General features: G+C 48.4%; 1 pseudogene; it reads right to left on the bottom strand.

Moving 5' to 3' along the window:
- LOC121556900 overlaps positions 1-16,984 on the bottom strand; it is a 99,502-nt pseudogene that overhangs the window by 11,686 nt on the left and 70,832 nt on the right.

Genomic DNA, 16,984 nt, shown 5'->3' on the forward strand with positions numbered 1-16,984 from the left:
ACCTCAGCCTTAACCTCTCAGGAACCACCTGGAGTAGCCCCTGGGCCTGATTGACCTCAGCCTTAACCTCTCTCAGGAACCACCTGGAGTAGCCCCTGGGTCTGATTGACCTCAGCCTTAACCTCTCAGGAACCACCTGGAGTAGCCCCTGGGTCTGATTGACCTCAGCCTTAACCTCTCAGGAACCTCCTGGAGTAGCCCCTGGGTCTGATTGACCTCAGCCTTAACCTCTCAGGAACCTCCTGGAGTAGCCCCTGGGTCTGATTGACCTCATCCTTAACCTCTCAGGAACCACCTGGAGTAGCCCCTGGGCCTGATTGACCTCAGCCTTAACCTCTCTCAGGAACCTCCTGGAGTAGCCCCTGGGTCTGATTGACCTCAGCCTTAACCTCTCTCAGGAACCTCCTGGAGTAGCCCCTGGGCCTGATTGACCTCAGCCTTAACCTCTCAGGAACCACCTGGAGTAGCCCCTGGGTCTGATTGACCTCAGCCTTAACCTCTCTCAGGAACCACCTGGAGTAGCCCCTGGGTCTGATTGACCTCAGCCTTAACCTCTCAGGAACCACCTGGAGTAGCCCCTGGGTCTGATTGACCTCAGCCTTAACCTCTCTCAGGAACCACCTGGAGTAGCCCCTGGGCCTGATTGACCTCAGCCTTAACCTCTCTCAGGAACCACCTGGAGTAGCCCCTGGGTCTGATTGACCTCAGCCTTAACCTCTCAGGAACCTCCTGGAGTAGCCCCTGGGTCTGATTGACCTCAGCCTTAACCTCTCAGGAACCTCCTGGAGTAGCCCCTGGGTCTGATTGACCTCAGCCTAAACCTCTCTCAGGAACCACCTGGAGTAGCCCCTGGGTCTGATTGACCTCAGCCTTAACCTCTCTCAGGAACCTCCTGGAGTAGCCCCTGGGTCTGATTGACCTCAGCCTTAACCTCTCACGAACCGGCTGGAGGAGCCCCTGGACCTTAAGGCTGAGAAGATAATTCTTGTGGCCTCCTCTATATCCCCAGGGAAACTACAGATTCGAGGGTTAGGGTTAGGGTGGTTAGGGTTAGGGTTAGGGGGTAGGGGGTTATGGTTAGGGTGGTTAGGGTGTTTAGCGTTAGGGGATTAGGGTTAGGGTGGTTAGGGTGAGGGTTATTAGGGTAGTTAAGGGGGTTAGGGTTAGGGTGGTTAGGGTTATAGTGGTTAGGGTGGTTAGGGTGGTTAGGGTTATAGTGGTTAGGGTTATAGTGGTTTGGTTGGTTAGGGTGGTTAGGGTTATAGTGGTTATAGTGGTTAGGGTTATAGTGGTTAGGGTGGTTAGGGTGGTTAGGGTTATAGTGGTTAGGATGGTTAGGGTGGTTAGGGTTATAGTGGTTAGGGTGGTTAGGGTTATAGTGGTTAGGGTGGTTAGGGTGGTTAGGGTTATAGTGGTTAGGGTTATAGTGGTTTGGTTGGTTAGGGTGGTTAGGGTGGTTAGGGTTATAGTGGTTAGGGTGGTTAGGGTTATAGTGGTTTGGTTGGTTAGGGTGGTTAGGGTTATAGTGGTTATAGTGGTTAGGGTTATAGTGGTTAGGGTGGTTAGGGTGGTTAGGGTTATAGTGGTTAGGATGGTTAGGGTGGTTAGGGTTATAGTGGTTAGGGTGGTTAGGGTTATAGTGGTTAGGATGGTTAGGGTGGTTAGGGTTATAGTGGTTAGGGTGGTTAGGGTGGTTAGGGTTATAGTGGTTAGGGTGGTTAGGGTTATAGTGGTTAGGGTGGTTAGGGTGGTTAGGGTTATAGTGGTTATAGTGGTTAGGGTTATAGTGGTTAGGGTTATAGTGGTTATAGTGGTTAGTGTTATAGTGGTTTGGTTGGTTAAGGTGGTTAGGGTTATAGTGGTTAGGGTGGTTAAGGTGGTTAGGGTTATAGTGGTTAGGGTGGTTAGGGTGGTTAGGGTTATAGTGGTTAGGGTTATAGTGGTTATAGTGGTTAGGGTGGTTAGGGTTATAGTGGTTAGGGTTATAGTGGTTAGGGTTATAGTGGTTATAGTGGTTAGGGTGGTTAGGGTTATAGTGGTTAGGGTGGTTAGGCTTATAGTGGTTAGTGTTATAGTGGTTTGGTTGGTTAGGGTGGTTAGCGTTATAGTGGTTAGGGTGGTTAGGGTTATAGTGGTTAGGGTTATAGTGGTTAGGGTGGTTATAGTGGTTAGGGTGGTTAGGGTTATAGTGGTTAGGGTGGTTAGGGTGGTTAGGGTTATAGTGGTTAGGGTGGTTAGGGTTATAGTGGTTAGGGTTATAGTGGTTAGGGTGGTTAGGGTTATAGTGGTTAGGGTGGTTAGGGTTATAGTGGTTAGGGTGGTTATAGTGGTTAGGGTGGTTATAGTGGTTAGGGTTATAGTGGTTAGGGTGGTTAGGCTTATAGTGGTTAGGGTGGTTATAGTGGTTAGGGTTATAGTGGTTAGGGTTATAGTGGTTAGGGTGGTTAGGGTGGTTAGGGTGGTTAGGGTTATAGTGGTTAGGGTGGTTAGGGTGGTTAGGGTGGTTAGGGTTATAGTGGTTAGGGTGGTTAGGGTGGTTAGGGTTATAGTGGTTATAGTGGTTAGGGTGGTTAGGGTGGTTAGGGTTATAGTGGTTAGCGTTATAGTGGTTAGGGTGGTTAGGGTTATAGTGGTTAGGGTGGTTAGGGTGGTTAGGGTTATAGTGGTTAGGGTTATAGTTGTTAGGGTGGTTAGGATGGTTAGGGTTATAGTGGTTAGGGTGGTTATAGTGGTTAGGGTTATAGTGGTTAGGGTTATAGTGGTTAAGGTGGTTAGGGTTATAGTGGTTAGGGTTATAGTGGTTAGGGTTATAGTGGTTAGGGTTATAGTGGTTAGGGTTATAGTGGTTAGGGTGGTTATAGTGGTTAGGGTTATAGTGGTTATAGTGGTTAGGGTTATAGTGGTTAGGGTGGTTAGGGTGGTTAGGGTTATAGTGGTTAGGGTGGTTAGGGTGGTTAGGGTTATAGTGGTTAAGGTGGTTAGGGTGGTTAGGGTTATAGTGGTTAAGGTGGTTAGGGTGGTTATAGTGGTTAGGGTTATAGTGGTTAGGGGTTAGGGGTTAGTGGTTAGGGGTTAGGGTGTTAGGGTTAGGATAGTGGTTAGGGTTAGGGTGGTAGGGGTAATAGTGGTTAGATGGTAGCGGGCTTTAGTGGTTAGAGTGGTTAGGGTTATAGTGGTTAGGGTGGTTAAGGTGGTTAGGGTTATAGTGGTTAGGATTAAAGTGGTTAGGGTGGTTAGTGTTTTAGTGGTTAGGGTGGTTAGGGTTATAGTGGTTAGGGTGGTTATAGTGGTTAGGGTTATAGTGGTTAGTGTGGTTAGGATTATAGTGGTTAGGGTGGTTAGGGTTATAGTGGTTAGGGTGGTTAGGGTGGTTAGGGTGGTTAGGGTGGTTAGGGTTATAGTGGTTAGGGTTATAGTGGTTAGTGTGGTTAGGGTTATAGTGGTTAGGGTGGTTAGGGTGGTTAGGGTGGTTAGGGTGGTTAGGGTTATAGTGGTTAGGGTTATAGTGGTTAGTGTGGTTAGGGTTATAGTGGTTAGGGTGGTTAGGGTTATAGTGGTTAGGGTGGTTAGGGTGGTTAGGATGGTTAGGGTGGTTAGGGTTATAGTGGTTAGGGTGGTTAGGGTTATAGTGGTTAGTGTGGTTAGGGTGGTTAGGGTTATAGTGGTTAGGATGGTTAGGGTGGTTAGGGTTATAGTGGTTAGGGTGGTTAGGGTGGTTAGGGTTATAGTGGTTAGGGTGGTTAGGGTGGTTAGGGTTATAGTGGTTAGGGTGGTTAGGGTGGTTAGGGTGGTTAGGGTGGTTAGGGTGGTTAGGGTTATAGTGGTAAGGGTGGTTAAGGTTATAGTGGTTAGGATGGTTAGGGTGGTTAGGGTGGTTAGGGTTATAGTGGTTAGGGTGGTTAGGGTTATAGTGGTTAGGGTGGTTAGGGTTATAGTGGTTAGGGTTATAGTGGTTAGGGTGGTTAGGGTTATAGTGGTTATGATTGTTAAGGTTAGGGTGGTTAGGGTTATAGTGGTTAGGGTGGTTAGGGTGGTTAGGGTGGTTAGGGTGGTTAGGGTTATAGTGGTTAGGGTGGTTATTAGGGTGGTTAGGGTTATAGTGGTTAGGGTGGTTATAGTGGTTAGGATGGTTAGGGTGGTTATAGTGGTTAGGATGGTTAGGGTGGTTAGGGTGGTTAAGGTGGTTAGGGTTATAGTGGTTAAGGTGGTTAGGGTTATAGTGGTTAGGGTGGTTATAGTGGTTAGGGTTATAGTGGTTAAGGTGGTTAGGGTTATAGTGGTTAGGGTGGTTATAGTGGTTAGGGTTATAGTGGTTAAGGTGGTTAGGGTTATAGTGGTTAAGGTGGTTATAGTGGTTAGGGTGGTTATAGTGGTTAGGGTTATAGTGGTTAAGGTGGTTAGGGTTATAGTGGTTAGGGTGGTTATAGTGGTTAGGGTTATAGTGGTTAGGGTGGTTATAGTGGTTAGGGTTATAGTGGTTAAGGTGGTTAGGGTTATAGTGGTTAGGGTGGTTATAGTGGTTAGGGTTATAGTGGTTAAGGTGGTTAGGGTTATAGTGGTTAGGGTGGTTAGGGTTATAGTTGTTAGGGTTGGTTATAGTGGTTAGGGTTATAGTGGTTAGGGTTATAGTGGTTAGGGTGGTTATAGTGGTTAGGGTTATAGTGGTTAGGGTGGTTATAGTGGTTAGGGTTATAGTGGTTAAGGTGGTTAGGTTTACGGTGGGAATCGAGCCCTGTTCCTAGCTAGCTGGAAGATTCAAACATAAAGTGCTGATGAAAAAGGTATCCTTCAGCTATTGTCAGCTATAAAACATTCTGAACCAAGTTCCTTAGGTTAGAGGTTAGGGGTTAGAGGTCAGGGGTTAGAGGTTAGGGGTTAGAGGTTAGAGGTTAGGGGTTAGAGGTTAGAGGTCAGGGGTTAGAGGTTAGGGTTAGTGGTTAGGGGTTAGAGGTCAGGGCTTAGAGGTTAGGGGTTAGAGGTTAGGGGTTAGAGGTTAGGGGTTAGAGGTCAGGGGTTAGAGGTTAGGGGTTAGAGGTCAGGGGTTAGAGGTTAGGGGTTAGAGGTTAGGGGTTAGAGGTTAGGGGTTAGAGGTTAGGGGTTAGAGGTTAGGGTTTAGAGGTCAGGGGTTAGAGGTTAGGGGTTAGAGGTTAGGAGTTAGAGGTTAGGGGTTAGAGGTCAGGGGTTAGAGGTTAGGGGTTAGAGGTTAGGGGTTAGAGGTTAGGGGTTAGAGGTTAGGGGTTAGAGGTTGGGGTTAGAGGTCAGGGGTTAGAGGTTAGGGGTTAGAGGTTAGGGGTTAGAGGTCCGGGGTTGGGGGTTGAGGGGTTAGAGGTTAGGGGTTTGAGAGGTCAGGGTTAGGGGTTGGGGGTGGGTCGGGTTAGGGGTTGGGGGTTAGAGGTTAGGGGTTAGGGGTTGGGGGTTGGGGTCCGGGGTTAGAGGTTAGGGGGTTAGAGGTTAGGGGTTAGAGGTCAGGGTTAGAGGTCAGGGGTTAGAGGTTAGGGGTTAGAGGTCAGGGGTTAGAGGTTAGGGGTTAGAGGTTAGGGGTTAGAGGTCAGGGGTTAGAGGTCAGGGGTTAGAGGTTAGGGGTTAGAGGTCAGGGGTTAGAGGTTAGGGGTTAGAGGTCAGGGGTTAGAGGTTAGGGGTTAGAGGTCAGGGGTTGGGTTGAGGTTAGGGTCCGGGGTTAGAGGTCCGGGGTTAGAGGTCGGGTTAGAGGTTAGGGGTTAGAGGTAGGGGTTGGTCCGGGGTTAGAGGTCAGGGGTTAGAGGTCCGGGGTTAGAGGTCAGGGGTTAGCGGTCAGGGGTTAGAGGTTAGCGGTTAGAGGTTAGCGGTCAGGGGTTAGAGGCTAGCGGTCAGGGGTTAGAGGCTAGCGGTCAGGGGTTAGAGGTTAGCGGTCAGGGGTTAGAGGTTAGGGAATAGAGGTCAGGGGTTAGAGGTCAGGGGTTAGAGGTTAGGGGTTAGAGGTTAGGGGTTAGAGGTTAGGGTTTAGAGGTCGGGGGGGGTTAGAGGTCAGGGGTTAGAGGTTAGGGGTTAGAGGTCAGGGGTTAGAGGTTAGGGGTTGGAGGTTAGGGGGTTAGAGGTCAGGGTTAGAGGTTAGGGGTTAGAGGTTAGGGTTTAGAGGTCAGGGGTTAGGAGGTTAGGGGTTGAGGTTGGGGTTAGAGGTCAGGGTTTTAGAGGTTAGGGGGTTGGGAGGTCAGGGGTTAGGGGTTAGGGGGTTGAGGTCCGGGGTTAGAGGTCAGGGTTAGAAGTCAGGGGTTGAGGTTAGGGTTAGAGGGTCAGGGGTTAGAGGTCCGGGGTTAGAGGTCAGGGTTAGAAGTCAGGGGTTAGGAGGTTGGGGGTTAGAGGTCAGGGGTTGAGGTCAGGGCTTAGAGGTTTGGGGTTAGAGGTTAGGGTTAGAGGTCAGGGGTTGAGGTCAGGGGTTAGGAGGTCAGGGTTAGAGGTCAGGGGTTAGAGGTCAGGGGTTAGAGGTTTGGGGTTAGAGGTTAGGGGGTTAGAGGTCAGGGGTTAGAGGTCAGGGTTAGAGGTTAGTTGGGAGGTCAGGGGTTAGAGGTTAGGGGTTAGAGGTCAGGGGTTAGGGGTTAGTTGTTCCTCACCTCTCCACTGTCCTCCTGGATGAAGTAATTATCAGGGGGACACTCATCGTTGTTCTGGACCTGCAGGGAGTTGTTGTAGGCTATACGCACACACACACAGACACACACACATGCACACACACACACACACACACACAGTCATAACCTCTGTCATTATAGGCCGGTAAAGGGCTTTAAAGCACACACTCAGACACATACACACGTCTTACGTCCGAGGAAGTTGTCCAGTGTCTGGGCGTAGATGTCCCAGCTCTCTGTGTCCTTGGTGTTGTAGAGAATCTCCATGGCCTCGCCCCGTGGACGAATCATCATACCTGCAGCAGAACAGAGAGGGTTAGAGGTTAGGGGTTAGAGGTTAGGGTGTTGTAGAAAGTACAAGGTGGTCCTGGTAGGTGTGTGGTGTACCTGGGGTAACGAGGTGGTCCTGGTAGGTGTGTGGTGTACCTGGGGTAACGAGGTGGTCCTGGTAGGTGTGTGGTGTACCTGGGGTAACAATGTGATCCTGGTAGGTGTGTGTGTGTGTGTGTGTGTGTGTGTGTGTGTGTGTGTGTGTCTGGGGTAACGAGGCGGTCCTGGTAGGTGTGTGTGTGTGTGTGTGTGTGTGTACCTGGGGTAATGCGAGGCGGTCCTGGTAGGTGTGTGTGTGTGTGTGTGTGTGTGTGTGTGTGTGTACCTGGGGTAGAGGCGGTCCTGGTGTTGTGTGTGTGTGTGTGTGTGTGTGTGTGTGCCTTGGGTAGCGAGGCGGTCCTGGTGGTGTGTGTGTGTGTGTGTGTGTGTGTGTGTGTGTGTGTGTGTGTGGGTGTGTACCTGGGGTAGAGGCGGTCCTGGTAGGTGTGTGTGTGTGTGTGTGTGTGTGTGTGTGTGTGTGTGTGTGTGTGTGTGTGTGTGTGTGTACCTTGGGTAGCAGGCGGTCCTGGTAGGTGTGTGTGTGTGTGTGTGTGTGTGTGTGTGTGTGTGTGTGTGTGTGTGTGTGTGTGTGTGTGTGTGTGTACCTGGGGGTAGGTCCTGGTAGTGTGTGTGTGTGTGTGCCTGGGGTAAGGCGGTCTGATATGTGTGTGTGTGTGTGTGTGTGTGTGTACCTGGGGTACAGGCGGTCCTGGTAGGTGTGTGTGTGTACCTGGGGTAACGAGGCGGTCCTGGTAGGTGTGTGTGTGTGTGTGTGTGTGTGTGTGTGTGTGTGTGTGTGTGTACCTGGGGTATGGCGGTCCTGGTGGTGTGTGTGTGTGTGTGTGTGTGTGTGTGTGTGTGTGTGTACCTGGGGTAACAGGCGGTCCTGTAGGGTGTGTGTGTGTGTGTGTGTGTGTGTGTACCTGGGGGTAACGAGGCCCGGTCCGGTAGTGTGTGTGTACCGGTAGGGGTCTGTGGTGTGTGTGTGTGTGTGTGTGTGTGTACCTGGGGTAACGAGGCGGTCCTGGTAGGTGTGTGTGTGTGTGTGTGTGTGTGTACCTGGGGTAACGAGGCGGTCCTGGTAGGTGTGTGTGTGTGTGTGTGTGTGTGTGTGTGTGTGTGTACCTGGGGTAACGAGGCGGTCCTGGTAGGTAGGTTTATAGTCGTCCAGTGTTAGCAGCATCACGTACATGGTCAGGACAAACATTCCACCCAGGAATATATAGAACACCAGGTAGAACAGCAGGATAAGACCTGGAACACACATATATACACCATCACACACCATCACACACCATCACACACCATCACACACCATCACACACCATCACACACCATCACACACCATCACATACACACCATCACACACCATCACATACACACCATTACACACCATCACACACCATCACACACCCACCATCACACACCATCATACACCATCACATACACACCATTACACACCATCACACACCATCACACACCCACCATCACACACCATCACACACCATCACATACACACCATCACACACCATCACACACCATCACATACACACCATCACACACCATCACACACCATCACACACCATCACATACACACCATCACACACCATCACATACACACCATCACACACCATCACACACCATCACATACACACCATCACACACCACCACACACCATCACACACCATCACACACCATCACACACCATCACATACACACCATCACACACCATCACACACCATCACACACCGTCACACACCATCACATACCATCACACACCATCACACACTATCACACACCATCACATACACACCATCACATACACACAATCACACACCATCACACACCATCACATACACACCATCACACACCATCATGCACATCACACACCATCACACACCATCACACACCATCACACACCATCACAACACCATACACACCATCACATACACACCATCACACACCATCACACACCATCACACACCATCACATACACACCATCACACACATCACACACCATCACACACCATCACATATACACCATCACACACCATCACACACCATCACACACCATCACACACCATCACACACCATCACACACCATCACATACACACCATCACATACACACCATCACACACCATCACATACCATCACACACCATCACATACACACCATCACATACACACCATCACACACCATCACACACCATCACATACCATAACATACACACCATCACACACATCACACACCATCACACACCATCACACACCATCACATACACACCATCACACACAATCACACACCATCACACACCATCACATACCATCACATACACACCATCACACACATTACACACCATCACACACCATCACACACCATCACATACACACCATCACACACCATCACACACCATCACACACATCACACACCATCACACACCATCAAACACCATCACATACACACCATCACACACCATCACACACCATCACACACCATCACATACACACCGTCAGACACACCATCACACACCATCACATACACACTATCACACACCATCACACACATACACACGCCATCACATGCACACCATCACACACCATCACACACCATCACACACATACACACACCATCACACATGCACACACACATCATCACACACATACACACGCTATCACACACACATTTTAAGTACTTTATTTGAAACCACAAATCACATTTACAGTCTAGAAGGATCCAAACATTCCAAAGAACACAGAAAGCACCTTCTCCTCCATACAGCTAGACTGACCATAACAGCTGAAACAGAGCAGTACCTTCTTCTCCATACAGCTAGACTGACCATAACAGCTGAAACAGAGCAGTACCTTCTTCTCCATACAGCTAGACTGACCATAACAGCTGAAACAGAGCAGTACCTTCTTCTCCATACAGCTAGACTGACCATAACAGCTGAAACAGACCAGTACCTTCTCCATACAGCTAGACTGACCATAACAGCTGAAACAGAGCAGTACCTTCTTCTCCATACAGCTAGACCGAGCCATAACAGCTGAAACAGAGCAGTACCTTCTTCTCCATACAGCTAGACTGACCATAACAGCTGAAACAGAGCAGTACCTTCTCCATACAGCTAGACTGACCATAACAGCTGAAACAGAGCAGTACCTTCTTCTCCATACAGCTAGACTGACCATAACAGCTGAAACAGAGCAGTACCTTCTCCATACAGCTAGACTGACCATAACAGCTGAAACAGAGCAGTACCTTCTTCTCCATACAGCTAGACTGACCATAACAGCTGAAACAGGGCAGTACCTTCTTCTCCATACAGCTAGACTGACCATAACAGCTCAAACAGAGCAGTACCTTCTTCTCCATACAGCTAGACTGACCATAACAGCTGAAACAGAGCAGTATCTTCTCATACAGCTAGACTGACCATAACAGCTGAAACAGAGCAGTACCTTCTTCTCCATACAGCTAGACTGACCATAACAGCTGAAACAGAGCAGTACCTTCTCCATACAGCTAGACTGACCATAACAGCTGAAACAGAGCAGTATCTTCTCCCCATACAGTAACTGACCATAACAGCTGAAACAGAGCAGTATCTTCTCCCTTACAGCTAGACTGACCATAACAGCTGAAACAGAGCAGTACCTTCTTCTCCATACAGCTAGACTGGCCATAACAGCTGAAACGAGCAGTACCTTCTCCATACAGCTAGACTGACCATAATCAGCTGAAACAGAGCAGTATCTTCTCCATACAGCTAGACTGACAAAGCTGAAACAGACAGTACCTTCTTCTCCCTACATAACTGACCATAACAGCTGAAACAGAGCATACCTTCTCCTCCCATACAGCTAGACTGACCATAGCAGCTGAAACAACAGTACCTTCTTCTCCATACAGCTAGACCGACCATAACAGCTGAAACAGAGCAGTAACTTCTCCATACAGCTAACCCGACCATAACAGCTGAAACAGAGCAGGCTACCTTCTTCTCCACTACAGCTAGACTGACCATAGCAGCTGAAACAGAGCAGTACCTTCTCCTCCATGCAGCTAGACCGACCATAACAGCTGAAACAGAGCATACCTTCTCCATACAGCTAACCGACCATAACAGCTGAAACAGAGCAGTACCTTCTTCTCCATACGCTAACCGAGCCATAACAGCTGAAACAGAGCAGTACCTTCTTCTCCATACAGCTAGACTGACCATAACAGCTGAAACAGAGCAGTACCTTCTCCATACAGCTAGACTGACCATAACAGCTGAAACAGAGCAGTACCTTCTCCTCCATACAGCTAGACTGACCATAACAGCTGAAACAACAGTACCTTCTTCTCCATACAGCTAGACCGACCATAACAGCTGAAACTAGAGCAGTACCTTCTCCTCCATACAGCTAGACTGACCATAACAGCTGAAACAAGCAGTATCTTCTCCATACCTCTAGACCGACAATAACAGCTGAAAAGCAGACCTTCTTCTCCATACAGCTAACTGACCATAACAGCCGAAACAGAGCAGTACCTTCTCTCCCTACAGCTAGACTGGCCATAACAGCTGAAACAGAGCAGTACCTTCTTCTCCATACAGCTAGACTGACCATAACAGCTGAAACAGGCATACCTTCTCCATACACTAGACCGACCATAACAGCTGACAGAGCAGTATCTCCTCCATACAGCTAGACTGACCATACAGCTGAAACAGAGCATTATCTTCTCCATACAGCTAGACTGACCATAACAGCTGAAACAGAGCAGTACCTTCTCCATACAGCTAGACTGACCATAACAGCTGAAACAGAGGCAGTACCTTCTCCTCCATACAGCTAGACTCCAGCCACAACAGCTGACACAGACAGTACCTTCTCTGTGCAGCTAGACTGACATAACAGCTGAAACAGAGCAGTATCTTCTCCATACAGCTAGACTGACCATAACAGCTGAAACAGAGCAGTACCTTCTCCAGGTGACAGTGTTAGGGTACAGGGCAGGGGTAGGCACTAACACTAGACCCTGTACCCTAACACTAGCCCCTATACCATAACACTAGCCCCTGCACCCTAACCCTAACCAGGGGTAGGCAACCCTGGTCCTGGAGTGCGGAAGGTACTTCATGTTTTTGATTAAACCGACCTGGAAGACTGTGATTTAGGCAATCACTGAACTGATCAATTAGCTCAGTTGTTCAGGTGTGGTGCCTAGTTGGAACAAAATCCTGCAGTACCTGCGGCACTCCAGGAACAGGGTTGCCTACCCCTGGTTAGGGTTAGGGTGCAGGGGCTAGTGTTATGGTATAGGGGCTAGTGTTAGGGTACAGGGTCTAGTGTTATGTATAGGGGCTAGTGTTAGGGTAAGTCGGTAGGGGTGTGGGTTAGTGTTGGGTATAGGTTAGGGTTTAGGGGAATGTTAGGTTATAGGGGTTGGGGTATAAGGGTAGTTTTAGGGTATAGGTGCTAGTGTTAGGGTATGGGGGTTAAGGTTATGTTATAGTGGCTAGTGTTAAGTTATAAGAACTAGTGTTAGGGTATGGGGGTTAGGGTGTAGGGGCTTGTGTTAGTGTATAGGGGCTAGTGGTAGGGTATAGGGGTTAGGGTTATGGTATAGTGTTAGGGTATGGGGGTTAGGGTGTAGGGGCTAGTGGTAGGATATAGGGATTAGGGTTATGGTATAGTGTTAGGGTATGGGGTTTGGGTATGGGGGCTAGTGTTATGGTGTAGGGGCTAGTGTTATGGTGTAGGGGCTAGTGTTATGGTATAGGGGCTAGTGTTATGGTGTAGGGTATAGTGTTATGGTGTAGGGGCTACTGTTAGGGTATAGGGGCTAGTGTTATGGTATAGTATTAGGGTATGGGGTTTGGGTATAGGGGCTAGTGTTATGGTGTAGGGGCTAGTGTTATGGTATAGGGGCTAGTGTTATGGTGTAGGGTATAGTGTTATGGTGTAGGGGCTACTGTTAGGGTATGGGGGCTAGTGTTATGGTATAGGGGATAGTGTTATGGTATAGGGGCTAGTGTTATGGTATAGGGGCTAGTGTTATGTATAGGGGCTAGTGTTATGATATAGGGGCTAGTGTTATGGTGTAGGGAATAGTGTTATGTATAGGGGCTAGTGTTATGGTATAGGGGCTAGTGTTATGTATAGGGGGCTAGTGTTATGGTATAGGGGGCTAGTGTTATGGTATAGGGGTAGTGTTATGGTGTAGGGGGCTAGTGTTATGGTATAGGGGTGGTTCTGGTATAGGCTAGTGTTATGGTGAGGGGGGCTAGTGTTATGGTGTAGGGGGCTAGTGTTATGGTATAGGGGCTAGTGTTATGGTATAGGGGCTAGTGTTATGGTGTAGGGGATAGTGTTATGGTGTAGGGAATAGTGTTATGGTATAGGGGCTAGTGTTATGGTGTAGGGGCTAGTGTTATGGTGTAGGGGATAGTGTTATGGTGTAGGGAATAGTGTTATGGTATAGGGGCTAGTGTTATGGTATAGGGGCTAGTGTTATGGTGTAGGGGCTAGTGTTATGTATAGGGGCTAGTGTTATGGTGTAGGGGCTAGTGTTATGTATAGGGGCTAGTGTTATGGTATAGGGGCTAGTGTTATGGTATAGGGGCTAGTGTTATGGTATAAGGGCCAGTGTTAGGGTAAGGGGTTAGGGTTAGGGTGTAGGGGTTAGTGTTAGGGTATAGGGTTAGGGTATGGGGTTAGGGTTTAGGGGCTAATGTTAAGTTATAGGGTTAGGCTATAAGGGCTAGTGTTAGGGTATAGGGGCTAGTGTTAGGGTATTGGGGTTAAGGTTATGGTATGGGGGTTAAGGTTATGTTATAGTGGCTAGTGTTAAGTTATAAGAACTAGTGTTAGGGTATAGGGTTATGGTATAGTGTTAGGGTATGGGGTTTGGGTATGGGGGCTAGTGTTAGGGTATAGGGATTAGGGTTATGGTATAGTGTTAGGGTATGGGGTTTGGGTATAGGGGCTAGTGTTAGGGTATAGGGATTAGGGTTATGGTATAGTGTTAGGGTATGGGGTTTGGGTATGGGGGCTAGTGTTATGGTGTAGGGGCTAGTGTTATGGTGTAGGGGGTAGTGTTATGGTGTAGGGGCTAGTGTTATGGTGTAGGGGCTAGTGTTATGGTGTAGGGGCTAGTGTTATGGTGTAGGGGGTAGTGTTAGGGGTAAGGGGTTAGGGGTTAGGGTATGGGGGTTAGGGTGTAGGGGCTAGTGTTATGGTGTAGGGGCTAGTGTTATGGTATAGGGGCTAGTGTTATGGTGTAGGGGCTAGTGTTATGGTATAGGGGCTAGTGTTATGGTGTAGGGGCTAGTGTTATGGTGTAGGGGCTAGTGTTATGGTGTAGGGGCTAGTGTTATGGTATAGGGGTAGTGTTATGGTGTAGGGGCTAGTGTTATGGTATAGGGGCTAGTGTTATGGTGTAGGGGCTAGTGTTATGGTATAGGGGGTAGTGTTATGTTGTAGGGGCTAGTGTTATGGTATAGGGGCTAGTGTTATGGTATAGGGGCTAGTGTTATGGTATAGGGGGTAGTGTTATGGTGTAGGGGCTAGTGTTATGGTGTAGGGGCTAGTGTTATGGTGTAGGGGATAGTGTTAGGGTGTAGGGGATAGTGTTATGGTGTAGGGGGTAGTGTTAGGGTGTAGGGGCTACTGTTAGGGTATGTGGGTTAGGGTTAGGGTGTAGGGGCTAGTGTTAGGGTAAAGGAACTTGTGTTAGTGTATAGGGGCTAGTGTTAGGATATATGGGGATGGTGTTATGGTAAAGTGTTTGGGTATGGGGTTTGGGTATGGGGGGTAGTGTTAGGGTGTAGGGGATAGTGTAATGGTGTGTGGCTAGTGTTATGGTGTAGGGGCTAGTGTTATGGTGAAGGGGCTAGTGTTATGTATAGGGGCTAGTGTTAGGGTACAGGGTATAGTGTTCTGTATAGGGGCTAGTGTTATGGTGTAGGGGCTAGTGTTAGGGTACAGGGTCTAGTGTTATGGTATAAGGGCTAGTGTTATGGTACAGGGTCTAGTGTTATGGTATAGGGGCTAGTGTTATGGTATAGGGGCTAGTGTTATGTATAGGCTGGTGTGTAGTGGTATAAGCTAGTGTTATAGGTATAGGGTCTAGTGTTATGGTATAGGGCTAGTGTTATGGTATAGGGGCTAGTGTTATGGTATAGGGGGTAGTGTTATGTTGTAGGGGCTAGTGTTATGGTATAGTAGTGTTGTGGTATAGGGAGCTAGTGTTATGGTGTAGGGGCTGGTGTTATGGTGTAGGGGGCTAGTGTTATGGTGTGGGGACTAGGTTAGGGTGTGGGGGATAGTGTTATGGGTAGGGGGTAGTGTTATTGTGTAGGGGTAGTGTTAGGGTGTAGGGGACTACTGTTAGGGTATGTGGGTTAGGGTTAGGGTGTAGGGGCTAGTGTTAGGGTAAAGGAACTTGTGTTAGTGTATAGGGGCTAGTGTTAGGATATATGGGGATGGTGTTATGGTAAAGTGTTTGGGTATGGGGTTTGGGTATGGGGGCTAGTGTTAGGGTGTAGGGGATAGTGTTATGGTATAGGGGCTAGTGTAATGGTGTGTGGCTAGTGTTATGGTGTAGGGGCTAGTGTTATGGTGTAGGGGCTAGTGTTATGTATAGGGGCTAGTGTTAGGGTACAGGGTATAGTGTTCTGTATAGGGGCTAGTGTTATGGTGTAGGGGCTAGTGTTAGGGTACAGGGTCTAGTGTTATGGTATAAGGGCTAGTGTTAGGGTTAGGGTCTAGTGTTATGTATAGGGGCTAGTGTCATGGTGTAGGGGTTAGTGTTAGGGTATAGGGTTAGGGTAAAAGGTTAGGGTTGAGGGGCTAATGTTAAGTTATAGGGTTAGGGTATTAAGAACTAGTGTTAGTATAGGGGCTAATGTTAATGGGGGTTAAGGTTATGGAATAGGGGATAGTGTTAAGTTATAAGAACTAGTGTTAGGGTATGGGGGTTAGGGTGTAGGGGCTAGGATTAGGGTATAGGGGCTTGTGTTAGTGTATAGGGGCTTGTGTTAGTGTATAGGAGCTAGTGGTAGGGTATGGGGGTTAGGGTTATGGTATAGTGTTAGGGTATGGGGTTTGGGTATGGGGGCTAATGTTAGGGTGTAGGGGCTAGTGTTAATGTATACGGGCTTGTGTTAGTGTATAGGGGCTAGTGTTAGGGTATTGGGGCTAGTGTTATGTTATAGTGTTAGGATATGGGGTTTGGGTATGGGGGCTAGTGTTATGGTGCAGGGGCTAGTGTTATGGTGTAGGGGCTAGTGTTATGGTGCAGGGGCTAGTGTTATGGTATAGGGGCTAGTGTTATGGTGTAGGGGTAGTGTTATGGTGTAGGGGCTAGTGTTATGGTGCAGGGGCTAGTGTTATGGTATAGGGGCTAGTTTTATTGTATAGGGGCTAGTGTTATGGTGTAGGGGCTAGTGTTATGGTGTAGGGGCTAGTGTTATGGTATAGGGGCTAGTGTTATGGTATAGGGGCTAGTTTTATGGTATAGGGTCTAGTTTTATGGTATAGGGGCTAGTGTTAGGGTGTAGGGGCTAGTGTTATGGTATAGGGGCTAGTGTTATGGTACAGGGTCTAGTGTTATGGTATAGGGGCTAGTGTTAGGGTGTAGGGGCTAGTGTTATGGTATAGGGGCTAGTGTTATGGTATAGGGGCTAGTGTTATGGTACAGGGTCTAGTGTTATGGTATAGGGGCTAGTGTTATGGTATAGGGGCAAGTGTTATGGTGTAGAGGGGTAGTGTTATGTGTGGGGCTAGTGTTGGGGTGTGGGTCTAGTGTTATGGTATGGTTGGATATGAGGTTAGGGTGTGGTGTAGGTGCTAGTGTTAAGTTATAGGGGGCTAGTGTTAGGGTTGGTATGGGGGTTGGTTTAGGGTATAGGGGCTAGTGTTAAGTTATAAGAACTAGTGTTAGGGGTGTGGGGGGTTTGGGGTGTAGGGGGCTAGTGTTATGGTGTGGGTCTAGTGTTAGGGTATGTGCC

The sequence above is a fragment of the Coregonus clupeaformis genome, unplaced genomic scaffold (genome assembly GCF_020615455.1).
Source record: "Coregonus clupeaformis isolate EN_2021a unplaced genomic scaffold, ASM2061545v1 scaf0168, whole genome shotgun sequence".
Taxonomy (NCBI): Eukaryota; Metazoa; Chordata; class Actinopteri; order Salmoniformes; family Salmonidae; genus Coregonus; species Coregonus clupeaformis.